The sequence below is a fragment of the Chelonia mydas genome, chromosome 9, assembly GCF_015237465.2.
Source record: "Chelonia mydas isolate rCheMyd1 chromosome 9, rCheMyd1.pri.v2, whole genome shotgun sequence".
Lineage (NCBI taxonomy): Eukaryota > Metazoa > Chordata > Testudines > Cheloniidae > Chelonia > Chelonia mydas.
Genome location: NC_057855.1, coordinates 25724968 through 25740675, shown reverse-complemented (window position 1 = coordinate 25740675; position 15708 = coordinate 25724968). Strand labels below are relative to the sequence as shown.

At 42.3% G+C, this 15708-nt stretch overlaps 1 long non-coding RNA gene across 1 annotated transcript in view; it reads left to right on the top strand.

The window, feature by feature from the left end:
- Window positions 1–7225: 7225 nt before the first annotated feature.
- Window positions 7226–15708, top strand: part of LOC122461762 — a 181301-nt gene continuing 172818 nt past the window's right edge. The window contains exon 1 of the long non-coding RNA XR_006283925.1: window positions 7226–8003. This is a non-coding gene — a long non-coding RNA (uncharacterized LOC122461762). The remainder of the gene's footprint in view (window positions 8004–15708) is intronic.

Below are 15708 nucleotides of genomic sequence, written 5' to 3'. Positions count from 1 at the left end.
GCCAGTTATCTCTTCATAGAAGGCAATCAGGTTGGTCAGGCACTACTTGCCTTTGGTGAACATATGTTGACTGTTTCTGATCACCTTCTCTCCTCCAAGTGCTTCAAAATGGATTCCTTGAGGACCTGCTCCGTGATTTTTCCAGGGACTGAGGGGAGGTTGACTCATATCCTATAGTTCCCCGGATTCTCCTCCTTCCCTTTTTTTAAAGTTGGACACTATATTTGCCTTTTTCCAATTGCCAGGACCTCCCCCGATGGCCACGAGTTTTCAAAGATAATGGCCAATGGCTCTGCAATCACATCAGCCAACTCCCTCAGCACCCTCGGATGCATGAGATCCAGACCCATGGACTTGTGCATGTCTTGCTCTTCTAAATAGTCCTTAACCTGTTCCTTCACCACTGAGGGCTGCTCACCTCTTCCCCATACTGTGCTGCCCAGTGCAGCAGTCTGGGAGCTGACCTTGTCTGTGAAGACCAAGGCAAAAAAAGCATTGAGTACTTCAGCTTTTTCCACATCATCTGTCACTAGTTTGCCTCCCTCATCCAGTAAGGGTCCCGCACTTTCCCTGACCACCTTGTTGCTAACATACCTGTAGAAACCCTTCTTGTTACCCTTCACATCCCTTACTAGCTTCAACTCCATTTGTGCTTTGGCCTTCCTGATTACACCCCTGCATGCTCAAGCAATATTTTTATACTCCTCCCTAATCATCTGTCCAAGTTTCCACTTTTTGTAAGCGTCCTTTTTGTGTTTAAGCTCACCAAAGATTTCTCTGTTAAGTCAAGCTGGTCGCCTGCCATATTTGCTGTTCTTTCTGCACATTGGGATGGTTTGTTCCTGCAACCTCAATAAGGATTCTTTAAAACACACCAGTTCTCCTGGACTCCATTCATACTGGAGCGCTGTGCAATCATACTGCTCTTTTCTATACAGTGCAACTCCTCCACCTTTTCTTCCCCACCTGTCCTTCCTGAACAGTTGAAACCCATCCATGACAGTGCTCCCGTCATGTGAGTTACCCCACCAAATCTCTGTTATTCCAATTCCATAATAGTTCCTTGATTGTGCCAGGACTTCCAATTCTTCCTGCTTGTTTCCCAGGCTTCTTGCGTTCATGTACAGGCACCTAAGATAACTAGCCAATTGCCCTAGTTTCTCAGTATCCATCAAGAGGCCTCCCTGTTGCACCCTCCTCCTTGTGTTTCCTTCCAGTATCCCACTTCCCCGCTTACCTCCGGACTTAAGTTTCCATCCCCTGGTGAACCTAGTTTAAAGCTCTCTTCATTAGGTTAGCAAGCCTGCCTGAGAAGATGCTCTTTCTTCTCTTTGTTAGGTGAATCCCATCTCTTCCTAGCACTCCTTCTTCCTGGAACAACATCCCATGGTTGAAGAATCCAAAGCCCTCTTTCCGACACCACCTCCACAATTTGATGGTCCCTACTGGGGCCTTTTCCTTCAACAGGGAGGATGGAGGAGAACACGACTTGCACCTAAAACTCCTTTATCCTTGATACGTGCCTGTGTGTATATTATGATGGCACTCTGACATGTTACTGTTATGAGGGGTAAAGGTCATGTGCATAAATTTAGAATTAGGCATCCTTGTGGCATTAATTTTTATCTGTGCTTAAACATATCCAGAACTATTTTTCAAACCATTCAAGTATATCAGAGACTCCCCAAATGCACCAAAACACATGTCACATACAGAGCTGGCCTTAACATTTTTGACTGGGTCTACAAATTAATTTTTCATCCCATACTTCAGAAACAACCGAGAGACAAGGTAGGTGAGGAAATATTTTTTATTGGACTGACTTCTGTTGGTGAAAGAGACAACCTTGTCTCTTTCACCAACCGAAGGTGGACCAGAAAAAGTTCTCTCTCACACCTTGTCTCTCTAATATCTTGGGAGCAACATAGCTACTACATGCTGCATAAGCAAAAGACCTTGTTGTGATTACAGCGCTAAGCAAAGAGTTGGTCTAAGGAATATGGAGAGGGTTAGTGAGAGTGAGCGAGAGTGTTCCATTTTGAGGTGTTCCGCAAAATTACTGTGTGTGTGCGGAGACGCACACACACATATACTAAGGCAAAAGGGAAATATTTGCTTCTCTCCTGCTGCAGGAGAAGTGGAGCCCAGTTGTTTGTGCTGCCTTCTTGATCATCACACTGGAGAGTGAACCATGGATCTTCAGAGCTAAAAGTATTGAGCCTGCTTCAGCTTGAGCAACAAAGCTAATCTGTTCTAGTTAGGGCTATAACAGATCAATATCTTCTGTAGATCAGTGATAGAGCTGGACCTGTAGCACACCAGCAGGTGACACATACATGATTGGCAACAGAAAAAAAACAAGGAGGCTTTTCAAGAGACAATTATCCAAATACCCCTGCATCTGAGATGTTACTGGAGGGAGTTTTTTATGTTTATCCTGGTGGGTTTTAGAACTGGGCAAAAAATGTAATAATTGCCTCATGCCCCTGTGATGTGTGAAGATCATCATCATCCCCATGAATGGAGTGGGGGTAAAAAGTTTGAGGCTCAAATTTTCAAAAGTGACCTTAATTTTGGCTTCTGAATTCTAGATATATGAATCCTGATCTCCCCCCCCCCCCCCACCTTCAGAAAGGGCTGAGCCCTTACAACTCCCACATTGCCTGTCACAACTATGAATCTGTCTGGGTTCCCGCCATAGATAGAGGGACCTATGGCCAGCTCTGGATAGCTTTGATGTTTATGGAGAACCATGAATAATCTGTGACATTTAAGAAAATCACAGTAACAGACTCTGTCTTAACCTTGATAAAGTAAATCAATTATTATTTCTGCAAGGAAATGACTGGAAATACGAGTTGCTTCTTCAGTGGGTGTTAAGTGCCTCAGTGTTTTTGAATACAGATACCCCACTAGGTGCCTATCTTTAAGTGCCTAAATATTTTTTTAAAATCTGGCTCTTAGATACAAACCCCTGCGTAGACAATCTCATTTACACCTGACATATTAATTTAGTTTTCAGTGACGGGTAAATGACAGAACCTGTTGCCCAATCTGCATTTGGTTCTGGACCCTCGTTATCAAAGACCAGTTGAAACAGGCTTACTCTTTCTTAATCATTTCTGGGAAAAGAGAATCTAGTTCTAGTGGTGTTAAATATTTCTTTCTTATTTGTCTGGTCCAGTGGTTCTCAACCTATTTACCATTGTGGGCCGCATATGGACAAAATCTGTTATGTGGGCTGTATCCAGTACTACCTGTATGGCCCTGAGTACGTCACATGGGCCACAGTTCTGTGCTGATTGGGCCGCAGATTGGGAACCACTCATTTGCTCACTTAGACTGAATGTCTATCTTGTGATAGGTTTCAGAGTAACAGCTGTGTTAGTCTGTATTCGTAAAAAGAAAAGGAGTACTTGTGGCACCTTAGAGACTAACCAGTTTATTTGAGCATGAGCTATCTTGTGATAGAACTGCGATAGGAGTCTAATGTATGTTAAGAACTGGTTTACTTGAGAATACTGGGGAAATGAGTTACATCAGACTCAATGAAGCACTTTGGGGTACCAAAAGGAATACAAAAGTGCTTTTAGTAAAAATAATTTAGGATTTCTTCCTTCCCATTTGAACATTGGGATTTCAACTAGTGCAAGATAAATTCTTGATATTTTTGGTTCAGTGGCTGAATCAAAACATAAAATAAAACAATCTGTTTTGAATCAAAACTGAAACATTTTTGTTTTTTCTGGCCAACATTAAAATGTTTGTTTCAGGTAAAAAGAAACAATTCATTTTGGGTTGAACAAAATGTTTTGTTTGACCTGAAACAAAATTTTGTGTTTTTTTTTTTTGTTACGGTTTTTGGGCGTTTGACCTGAAACAATTTTTTTCTGAAGTTTTTGCTTTGTTACATTTTTTGGCTGTTTTTCACCCTTTAAAACAGGGGTGTGCAAACTTTTTGGCCTCAGGGCCATATCGCGGTTCCAAAACTGTATGGAGGGCCTGGTAGGGAAGGCTGTGCCTCCCCAAACCTTAACCCTATCCGCCACTTCCTGACCCCTGACTGCCCCCCTCAGAACCTCCGACCCAGCCACCTCCCCCACCACCACTCCTTGTCCCCTGACTGTCCTCTCCTGGGACCCCCTGCCCCTAACCTTCCCCCCCGGCCGGGATCCCACCCCCTATCAACACCCTCTCCTCCTGACAGGCCCCGGGACCCCACTCCCTATCCAACCCCTCCACTAAAGCCCCTTTCAGAATGCGGCCCTGCGAATATGGGCGGAGGACTCGGGAGGAGTCGGGGCAGCCGCGCAGCCGGAGAGAAGCGGCGGTTTCCCCTTCAAAGCGCCACTTCTCTCTGGGTGGCTGCGCGGCCGCCCGATGCTCCTCCTGAGTCCTCTGCCCGCGTTTGCCGCGCTCCCACCACCCACACCGCCCACCTGCTTCCCTGTGGCTGCAGGTGAGCCTCCCTCCCTGCTCTCCCCTGCCCCCACAGTGCAGCCCGCTCCCGCGCTGGCAGTGTCGCGAGCTGAGGCTCCGGGGGAGGGGCCGGGGCTAGCCTCCCAGGCTGGGAGCTCAGGGGCCAGGTGGGACAGTCCCGCAGGCTGCAGTTTGCCCATCTCTGCTTTAAAACATTCTTTAAACAGATCTAGCAAAATTTTGAAATGAAAAGTTAAAACATTTTATTTTGAAAATGTCAAAGTGAACCCTTTTTTGATATCTTTTCCAGTTTATCTGACTGAAACTGTTACCCAAATTGCAAATAGTTTGTTGCTCTGAAATGGCATTTTTTGACAAATTTACTATTTGACTAAAACATTCACCCAGCTCTAATTTCAAGTGGAAATTGGCAAATGTGTGATGCCTAATAAAGTAGATGCCAGTGTTAACTCTTGAAAAGTATAAAAAGGAGAAAAGAAAGGGAAGAGATGAAGCTGGAAGAAAAGGAATCCTTTCAGGCTCCTTAAATTTGGTCACCCCTCACCTATATCATTCTTTGCCTTCCCTTTTGCTTTCCTCTACTTTCTTACTATTTCTCCTGTCTCTCCTTCTGAACTTTTAACTCTGTAAGTGCAATACAGCTAATTTACCTCCCCATCCCACACACTGCTCTGAGTCAGTCAGCCCTTCCTGTCAGCGCTTGAAAGGACATGGCTCTTCTTCAGGTGACAGTTCAGCAGAGCATCCGACGAAGTGGGTATTCACCCACGAAAGCTTATGCTTCAATATGTCTGTTAGTCTATAAGGTGCCACAGGACTCTTTGCTGCTTTTTCAGCAGAGCAGGCAACTAGGAAAATACTGGCAGCAGCACCAGCAACTGCAGAAAGAGAATCTGTAAAAGGATGACAGGTTTCAGAGTAGCAGCCGTGTTAGTCTGTATTCGCAAAAACAAAAGGAGGACTTGTGGCACCTTAGAGACTAACACATCTATTTGAGCATATGCTCAAAATAGATGTGTTAGTCTCTAAGGTGCCACAAGTACTCCTTTTGGTAAGAGGATGGTTCACTGTTACTATTGTTCTCAAAGAGAAGATGGAAAAACTTGGTCCAGTTAACAGTTTGAACACCACGCATATGGTGAGCTTCATGTCACTCCAGTATGCACAGGGCCTGGAATGATAGCACCCAAGCAAGCTACTAAATACTAATGCATAATTCACATTCTGCACAGAAATTATACATGATGCTGATGTTATTCTCCTAAGAGGAATGGCAAGCTGCTTTCCATTGAAAGCAAATAGTTGCTTCTTAAACTATTATCTTGTGTCTTGTAGGGGCCTTAAGGTTCTCTGTAGCAATATGCAAAACTTTGTGTTGAAATTTTTTACCATAGATATTTTTTCTCTTGGAAGCTTTGCAAATCTCCACGTGACTGCTAGCTCTGAAAAGAAAGTTCAAGCTGTTTTGTAGGAGGTGTTGCTAAGGTGATTTTTATAGAATGAAAATGCATTGGCAACTCATTGTTAACTTATTTACAAAAGAATATGAATAAAACTTCACCTCCCAGAGCAAGACAAGCTTCTGTGCCTGATTAACTGTTTCAGAACTTTCTGAGTGCAGAATAGTCAATGGTATATATGTGAACTCCCTTCTCCCCATCAACACACACCTTGAAATATAGTCTAGATCTTTGGGACAGTGGTAGGGTGCATTGGTGACTAGTACAACTGGAGTGAAATATTTTTAATGAATAGCAGTCTAATTCTGCCTTTTTCTGTTTTTCACCAGATCGCAAAACTTTCCAGTTACTCCTCATTCATGATTTTTTTCTGTATATGAATAGTTTGCAAACAGTTCATTGAGAATATTCCATAGTCAAACTTTGAGGTACATGTGCATTTATTACTACAGGTGTCCAAATCTCGGAACTTTCTGGATAATTTGTCTAACTAAATGAATACCATACAAATTGCAAACCAAAATTTGCTTTTCAATTGCTTTCAAAATTTGTTTTGAGCATTAAACTTTCATTTTCACAAGAATTCACTGCAATAAAACCAGAGTGCTTGAATGTGGATGAAAGTGAACACACAAGCAGTGTATTAACACAGACAATTCAAACTTTAAAGATTATTAGTAGAATATCTTTTCCATTATTTCCCAGCAGCTCTGTTACTTGGTCTACATCAGCTTATGGACTATAATTTAGGTCATGTTTGCATTTTTCCACTTTATCTTTAGCTTGAAATTTATAATTAATGAGCCATGTTCACCCCTGTGCAACTTCCGTGAGTTGCACTATGGATGAATTTTGTCCCATAACTCTAAAGGTCATTAAAAACTGAATGGACCATATGTAGGCAAGGGGAGATAAAGGGGATTGGGAAGGAATTTCCACTGTGTAGGGGAGTGGATGGTGTTGTTCAAATCAAGTGAAAACAGTGCTTATGTGGCACACAGGCCCTGTGCTGGCTTTCTGCACGGGGAGAGGTTTTATGCTCTTGATTTGCCACCTTTGTCCGATAGTATTGTTTCCGCTCCTTGCTGGCTGATTTCCAAAACAGTTGCAAATAGGATGCTGCCTAAATACTTATGCATGAATGTTTGTGTGTGAACACATGGTGTATGTGATGGGGCTTTCACCCTGAACAAGGCCTGAAGAGTTAAAATAGACCAATTAACCATACAGGCTGCACCTGGAGGAGAGTCAGAGCTAAGAAGACCTCATGGCTGATGAAGCCCAGGTGGGGCAAGTGCTGGGCTAGGCTTATAGGGACAGGAAGTTGGTGGTAGGAAGATGATTGCAGGAAGGAGTTCTGTAGTCACTCCCTAGAGAGCGTAGAAGATACCTTTGAGGAGCAGTGAGTGGCATTGGGGGTTCTCTGTTTGCCATTCCCTTCCAGTTCCCTGATTTTTCCCCCCCTCTTTGACCTTCAATCCTGTCCCAGTTTTTTCATTTACTGTACCTAGTATTTACATGTATCCTTCGTTCATTGACTGTTCCCCCTCAGTTGAGCAGGCAGCAACATCTCCCAACAACCACAATAGGTAGAGAGAAGGGGAATCAGCTAGGTAGTAGGAGGAGAGTAAGCCCTGGAATCCTGGCTTGGACTACAGATCCTGGCAAGAACCTGAGAAGGTGTGAAGTAGCCACAGGGAGCACAGAAAGCTCCAGTGATAGCCCACAGGGGGACACACAAGACAGGGAAAAAAGATAGCAAATAATCCAGAGAAACAGCAACAGGATTGGAGCTTGAGCACACCATGGTTGCTTGGCATGCAGTCCTTGGGCTGCAACCCAGAGTAGTGGGTGGGCCCAGTGGCTGATAGGGGGACCTGGGAAAGAGGCACAGACTTGGCGGTGGATCAGAAGACTGCCTGAGACAGTATGTCCAAAGGGATATGGTTACCCCGGAAGGCGAGGACTATAATGAGCTGGCCAGAGATGGGTCATGAAGAGGGAGCATCCTGAGTCCAGCAAGAAACCATGGGTGAGCAACCAAAGGAGGGGACACCAGACCAGGTGCGAGGTGATCCCCAGATGCAAGGAGGTGCCCCAGTGGTGAGTTCAGCGTGTATGTACCTGTATCATTTTCCCTATCTGCAAATGTTCTTATGAACAAAACTTTGCTTGCACTAATGTTCACAAAAAGTAAATAAAAGGGATCTCTAATACCGCCCAAGTGAACACACATTTTTATTTGAATTTGCAGCATTCACCGAGCTCTACGAAGGGCTGGGTTTTACATGCTATTGGAAGAAGGCACCTCCTGCTGCCTATGCCCTCTAACATGGTTGGGTGTTAGTTTTCATGTCTCTTAGTTCATCAAAACTTTGGGACTCATGCAGTAAAAATAATTGACATGTTTGCTTACATATATCCAGAGTTCTCTTTTTAAAAACTGTTTTCAATATCAGCGCCAGAAAGATTTGGGTGGATTTTTTTCCCTCCAAAAAATTAAACTGTACTTTTGCGGGGGGGACCACACTGTACCTTCCATTGTGATACCTAGATTTTACCTCAGTCCTTCATTTTCTTCTTCACCAGTTGATTACAGTCTGATTCCCCACTTTATCATGCTGTCAGAGCATGAGGCCAAAGTGGATTACCTGTGTAGTATAGTGTAAATCAGTACTGGCCAAGTAGATTGCAGCACTTAGTGGGTTTTTCTACTTCACATTTGACATTTTAAATCTTATCTCCAAATATGAAAATGCATATTAAAAGAGCTTAGCATCACAAAGAGTGGGCCTGATCCATAACCCATTGAAGTTAATGTCAGTTTCTCCATTGACTTTGATGGCCTTTGGATCAGGCCCATTATGGCTGGCTCTGTATAGGTGGGCTGTGGAGGAAAAAGCAGAGGTATCCTTTTCTCCAGTGCATTATCCCAACCATTATGATCCTAGAAAGTGAGCAGCCAAATTATGGCTGCCTCCTGCATAAGGATATGAGAAAAGGATCACTGATTTCCTGAGCTAGGGGACTGATTGCAAACCCACTGAAGTCAATGAGTCTGTCTGTTGACTTCATTATACTCTTCATTAGGCCCTACATGAATATTGCTTACTTCAGAATTTCACTCAACTTTCTTGTAAAGCAGCGTTGATTTTTTTCCTTTTAAACGCCCCCCCCCCCAAAAAAAAAAAAAAAAAGGATCCGTAAGTAACCATATTCAAAGTAAACAACATAAAATATTCAATACCTGCTTCAGGAGGAAAACTAACAGCGCTGGCTGAAATGCTGTCAACATGAGTAGAAAAAGACTGTCTGAATTTTTTATATTCTGAGTCTATTCTGTATTTGTCAACTTTTTCCCTAGTACAGTCTGTCAATAAAACACATTCAAATATCTTGCTGTTTTTTTATTCACATCCTCTTGGTTTTTATTTCAGTATTTCCATAATTTGCTTTAGGACTGTGCAGTCTCTGAAGGGCAGAGTCGCATTCTCAGGTGCTAAGATCTGACTGCTCATCTGATTTCTCCTGCCCCCCACCCCCATCTTGAGAAGAATAAATATTGATATTTGGAGGAAATCTATACTTCACTCAGCTTTTTTTAAAAAAAATCTAGCACTTTTCCAATTGTAAATAAAAAATTCTGTCACACTCCAAATGTAGGTACATTTCACAATTAGTCATTGTTATGGTATAATAAATGCCCAAGGGAAAGCATGTGGCAGTCTATTTACCTTGTAATGCTTTGCATGTGTAAGTCACTATCAAAGTGGCAATATAGGATATTATTACCTAATCTGGTTCTTTATGATATACAGAGGGACTCTTAGGTTTTTTAGTTTTCCCAGAGAAGAAAGGATATGTCTCAGAATTCTAGCATGGGTAGACAGCTATGCACTTGCTCCGCTCAAGCTAGCATGCTAAAAACAGCAGTCAGGGGTAGCATGGACAGCAGCTTGTGCTAGCTGCTTGAGTACATACCTAGGGGATCTGGGTGCATTTATACTCAGGTGGCTAGCCACAGCTATACTACTATTTTTAGCATGCTAGTTTGATCAGAGCTAGTGTGTCTACTTGCCCTGGGAAGCACCCTCCTAGCTGCAATGTAGAAGACATATGCAAAGAGAGGGAGGGTTTCTGCTATTTGGCTTTTAGAAGGATCAGAAAAATCAAGTCTCTTATTCTCTGAATCTGCTCTAGTTCTCCTTGGAAAATGCAGAGATGTGGAGTGGGACACTCCTGAGGCTTAATTAAAGTGGCAGGAGTACAAGGGTGAAATCCTGGCTCCATTGAAATCAATGGCAAAACTTAAAGTGACTTCAATAGAGCAGAATTTCACCCAAGAGCTTTACTTTGAAATGTTAAGCATTTGAGTTACATAAAATATAGAAGGCCAGAATCAGTCATCCTTACCTATGGGACTTGAGTGGGATTTGAGTGGCACAAAGAGCTTGTATTGGCCCTCTGCATGGAGAGCTAACGCAGTTTCAACCTAAAGACATCATGGCTTCTGTGCTTCCTTCAGTAATTCAGGGAAGTCAAGTAGCTTGGTCAGTTTTCACTAAAAGAGGCAGAGGGAACAGAATTTCAAATCTCTCAAAATAGGAGTCAGAGAAAAGGGAAAACTTGCAATAACTCTAGCTGATTCCACAAGACAGGTGAAATCCTGACCCCACTGAATTCAATGGGAGTTTTGCCATTAGTTTCAATGGCACCAGGATTTCACCCATTGTTTTCCAGGTGGTGTCTGCCATTTTCTGGCACTATTGCCCAATGTGAATTACAAAGGAGCAGCGCAAGGGAAAACACAAGGGAAAGCAAGAGTATTCAAGATCATCCTTATCAGCTGGCTGGGTGTGTTTGTTTTTACCAGAAATTTGCAATCTGGGCCTGAGTTGTTCTTTCCTTCGGCAAAACTGTCATTAATTGTTAATGAGTGTTTTGATTCAGTGAAGAAATAGGAGGACTGGGTCCTGTGTTTGAGGAGGCTTTTTCTGTAAAGACTAAAGCATACACTTTACAAATGTGCTAAGAGCTGGGTTTTCATTGTTGCCTTTTGGATTATGACCTTGCTGTTTTCTGAGATAATAAGACAGCAGAGATGTACGTGTGGGCGATGCTTCACCCTCTAAATGTATCTTCTGAAAGGATTAGTATTTGTAATACTGTAGTGCTTAAGATACTTAGACATGGACCAGTACTGCATTGTGCTATAATGATGGCACAGGGAGAATACTGTGTTCTGCTCAAGGTTTTGAAAGATCAGAATAATAAATAAAGCAGCCCCTGTCCTTTTTTGCATTCTGTAATTTGAAAGGTTTTGTGTAATTGGATAGCTTATTGTCGAGAAGATTTCAAAGAAATCAGGTTTGGAGCTGGTAGTAACCATGTTGCTTTCTTTCAGGAAATGGTCCATTACCATATGCTAGTACATGTTTTTTCCTGAATGAACACAACAACATGTTGCTATCAGTATAACTGCATACTTTGCAGCCCATCTATATCATATGACAATACTGGGTCAGACCAATGGTCCATCTAGCCCAGTATCCTGTCTTCCGACAGCAGTCGCTGCCAGGTGCTTCAGGGGGAATGAATAGAATAGGGCAATTACTGAGTGATTCATCCCGTTGTCCACTCCCCTAGCCTCTGACTACCAGAAGCTGAACTTGGGGTTGCATGCCTGGCCATCTTAATATCAGCTATGTTGTTTATTTATATACCATTGGAGATGTGCACAGCACTTAATTGTAAAAATACATACACAGCAAAAGTCCTGCATGGCCCCATTTATAACCTAAGGGCACAAAGAGGCACAGGACAATTAAAATAACTGTCACAGTGGAGCCATTGATGGCTGTTTTCGAATGGTTTCCTATGAAGGATACATGCAGGATGGAGGTCAGTTTGTTTTTGTTTGTGTCTAATATACTTCTACGGTCAAAGGGTAACCACAAAGTTAATGAGGTGATATTCTAATGCTTTCAATTCCATTCACATTTTTGTTTAAGTAAAATGTAAAATAAAATAACCTTTTTTATGCATATTAGAATTTCTGACAGTTGGATGTTTCCATGGAAACATTCAAGCAACCAAAGATTTTGTATCTGTGTAAAGAACTCATTTTCCCCTCTAATAGGGGAAGGTTTTAGACTGATAAGAAACTAATGCTGCCAATCACTTTTTACACTATGGAAGTAATATAAGTATTGAATGTTATGTTGTATGTAAAGAGACAATTATAGCCACATGTGTCTTTATATCTTCTGTCTTAAGATAACATTTTCATATGGTTGTGACAGCTAAAATAAACACCATTTCCATGGCTTGATATGACTAGGGCTCCAGCAGTGTTGCAAATTCCAATAGGTGGGATAAGTCATATCTTTTTAAGTAGCCAATGTTGCTGAATTTTCCTGACCTTCCATCACAAGGCACCAGATGTCCATGCTGGGGGAATTTTATAGGCAACAGTTCCTTTTCTGTACAGCACAGACAAGGCCTCAGCTGAAGTGTTGTGTCCAGTTCTGGGCATCATACTCCAGGAAAGATGTGGACAGACTGGAGAAAGTCCAGAGGAAAGCAACAAAAGTTATTACAGATCTAGAAAAAAATTGATTTGTTTAGTCTGGAGAAGAGAAGACTGATGGGGGAACATAAGTCATCAAGTACATAAAAGGTTGTTATAAAGAGGAGGTGATAAATTTGTTCTCAACCACTGAGGACAGGACAAGTAGTAATGGGAGATCTAGGTTAGACATTTAGGAAAAATTTCCTAACAGTTGGGGTGGTTAAGCACTGGAACAAATTACTTAGGGAGGTTGTGGAACCTCTATCACTGGAGGTTTTTAAGAACAGGTTAGACAAATACCTGTCAGGGATGGTCCAGATGATGATTAGTCTTGCTCAGTGCAGGGGACTGGACTAGATGAACTTTGAGTTCCCTTCTAGTCCCACATTTCTGATTTTCTGAATTTCTCATTATAACCCAAGACTAGCCATGGATTATAGTGCAGTCCCCTCCACCTCCCACCCAGCCATTGCTAGTCCTGTGTGATGTGGGTAGGATTTCCAAAATACTGAATGCATTATGGTTGGCTTGTTTTTTTGTGGTGGTATAGCTTCGTTCTCATTTGAGTCAACATAAAAGAATGTGAGAGCAATCAGACCACAGTGATGCCTCTATTTCCTGTGTAGAGGGATCAAAGGGACATCATCAAGCATGTGGTGGTGGTTTTTGTTTTGTTTTTTAGAAAAAGCAATCAAGAATTTATGGAAGTCACAGTGCAGGAATACATGAGTTAAAAGTCTACATCAATGGAAAAATACTCTCCTGCAAAACTGTCTCATTTTAGTTTTTAAAATTAGACTTAAAAATAAAATAAAACCAGAACCCCACAATGTTTTAAAATACTTACAGTAACTTTAATGAAGAATCAAGAACCTAAATTAAAAGACTACTTTGTTTTCTAGGTACATATAAACACTTAAGTTGGCCTTGTAACTTTAGATCAATAAACGAAAGTAGAAGGAATAAAGCATACTTTGAAAGAATATAGTATTGCTGTAAGTGGTCTATTAGGAAAGTAAACCCAGTCCTAAATAAAGCATGGTTGTTAGTTTTATTATTTAGCCCATCACTTTGCATTTTTGTAGCCTCCGTGTCATGGTAATGAATGAGTCATCTGTCATTCTTTATCCAACCACTTTGCAGTACTAGTTTCAGAACAAAGACATTCCCTGTTCAAGCATATTTAAGCTTTCATAGAAGAAAGCTTTGAACACTACCACCTCATACTAATGTTTCTGACACCTGAATCAGAGAGAGCCTGCTAGATGACACCTACACAAGATATATTTCCTGCAATTCTGTATGATTGGTGGGTACTAACCCATAGTGATGGTTCCAGAATAATACACCCAGGGACACAAGATGGATCTTATTACAACAACTCACCTCTGATTTGGAAGGGTTTGTTCTCAACCATTTCATACTCCCAAGATAGTGTAAAAATGGTTACTGTATGTCTTATGCAGAGTTTTTGTAGCAGTGTTGGTCCCAGGATATCACAGAGACAACGTGAGTGAGGCTACATTTTATTGGACCAACTTCTGCTGGTGAGAGAGACAAGTTTTTGAGCTACACAGAGCTCTGCTTCAGGTCAGGTCTAAGAATGTCACAGCTGAATATAAGATTGAACAGATAGTTTAGCCCAGGGATCTCAAACTCAAATCACCACGAGGGCCGCATGAGGACTAGTACATTAGCCTAAGGGCGGCATCACTGACACCTTTTCATATAAAAGTACAAAAGCCCCTCGGCCCCACCCCTGCCCTGCCTCCTACTACCCCTTCCCTGCCCCCATTCCAACCCCTTCCCCAAATCCCCGCCCCCACCTCTTCTCCACTGCCTCCCTTGAGCACGTGGCTCCCTGCTCCTCCTCCCCCACCTTTCTGGAAAGTGCTAAGCGCTGCCAAATAGCTGTTTGGTGGCGGAAAGCATCTGGAGGTAGGCAGAGGAGCAGGGGCATGGCACGCTGGAGGGAGGGGGTGCGGAGGGGAGGGGAGCTTGGCAGGCCGCAGGAAATAACCCCACGGGCCACGTGTTTGAGACCCCTGGTTTAGCCTACATTGTTAGCACATATTCTCTGTTCGATCTTGTATTTAGCTGTGACACTGAGTACCTTTCCCAGACCTGAAGCAGAGCTCTCTGTAGCTTGAAAGCTCCTCTCTCACCCACAGAAGTTGGTTCAGTAAAAGATACTCACCCATCTTGTCTCGCTATGTTTTTTGAGTTGATCAGTTGCCCTCTATGGGAGTACATTTCTTAATTGATATTGGATTATCCAAGGATGATAAAATATGCCTCCACACAGTTGATAAAGGTTGGTTTAAAAAGTAGGAGCCAAACAGTCGATATCTCATCTGACCTTATGGCTGTTCTCATAATAAGCATCTGTCAAAACTCAAATAGATCTATGATTTTAAGGTTTAGCACAGCAAGTATTTTTCATTTGACTGGCACTGAACTGACAACTGCAAATAAAAACTTAAGTAAAACAGCCTGACAGATTCAGTACTGCTGTTCAACATGGAACTACTCCTTTTCAGCCAAATAGAAGGATGGCTATTTTGGTACCCAGACATTTATATATCCACCTGCTTGCCTGCCTGGGTGCCACATAGGACCTTTTTGCTCCAAAGCAAAACCAGGCCAAACACCACCATAGCAGTCACTACTAGCATGGAGCAATCAGTGTACATTTTTTTAACCAACCATGATACTAACTTGTACTGTAGACTCCCTGCCTACCACTAACTACTGTGAAGTAGAACAGGGTTACAGCATGACTTAGGCCTTGTATGTACAGTTTTGCATTGATTTGACTGTTTAGAAATTGATTTAGTGAAATCAGTGCAGTGCCCTTGTGTATGTGCAGTTGTACTGGTGTAAAGTATTTTTTTCAGCGTGGCTTCTTATCGGTACAACTGCATTCACACTAGGCGTGGCACCAATTTAACTAGCCCCATTAAGTGTCTCTGGAAGGGTGGTACTTTTGTGAGAAAGATTGCTGCACAAGAAAGGTTGACTTGGTGTTCAAGAGGGTGTTTCCATGAGGAACCACTCTTGAAAAAAGCATTATGACTAGGAAAAATGAGGCACTACAGTGAGTAAGTAATTTCTGCTAATACCAGTAGCTCCTGGGTATTTCAGTAATTGTATTGTGCAGCTATGAAAGCTTTTAAGACCACTTTGTAGAAAGGATACTTTGAACACTTCCTTCTAATTGGCTTTTCCAAACAATAT